The sequence below is a fragment of the Saprolegnia diclina genome (genome assembly GCF_000281045.1).
Source record: "Saprolegnia diclina VS20 unplaced genomic scaffold supercont1.46, whole genome shotgun sequence".
Taxonomy (NCBI): Eukaryota; Oomycota; class Saprolegniomycetes; order Saprolegniales; family Saprolegniaceae; genus Saprolegnia; species Saprolegnia diclina.
Genome location: NW_008246113.1, coordinates 79,306 through 79,946, shown reverse-complemented (window position 1 = coordinate 79,946; position 641 = coordinate 79,306). Strand labels below are relative to the sequence as shown.

Here is a 641-nt window from a genome sequence, read left to right as displayed (position 1 = left end):
AAGAGCGCCGTATTCGGATGTTGCACTGCCGCCGCGTGAGCTTTTGCACAAGGTGGCGCATGAAGCCTACCGACCGAGCCTTTGTGAGCGTGAAAGGTGGCCGACTAAGCTCGTGGAGCTCATGGAAGCGTGCTGGCAACACGATCCTGCGAAGCGCCCCGCATTTGCTGACGTCGTTGCGCTTCTCGACAGTATTCTGTCTGAGATCTGCTAACAGCGTCTCGGTACACAAGGCGACAGCAATCGAAGCTGTGGCACGTAGTCGGCGTACTACTGGATTCGAATGGGTCCAGACGCGATGATACGGCATCGTTTTAGCAGTTTTGCTAGACTATGATTAACGATAATACGACTAATGTGTACCATACTCGTGCACCTTACCGAGCTGGCCGTCGCATGCAACACGTTGGGTGGCAACCGCCGTTGCGTTCGTTGTACGATATCTTCACAATCCGCTCGCAATGAAAGCAAATACATGTGGCTGATAGGATCCAAGCAGGATAGGCAGCAACATGGATGCACCTCTGGATCCACCGAACCTCCACGTGACCAAATCCGGAGACTTGGCGTTTCTGTCCGCTGCCCATGATCCTACAAGTGTGGCCCGCTGCCGAGCCCGACTCTCAAGCCGCCATGGCTGG

The 641-nt window shown here is 55.1% G+C and overlaps 1 protein-coding gene across 1 annotated transcript in view; it reads left to right on the top strand.

The window, feature by feature from the left end:
* Nucleotides 1–641, top strand: part of SDRG_12026 (hypothetical protein) — a gene marked incomplete at its 5' end in the record, with an annotated part of 6,616 nt that overhangs the window by 808 nt on the left and 5,167 nt on the right. The window lies entirely within an intron of this gene.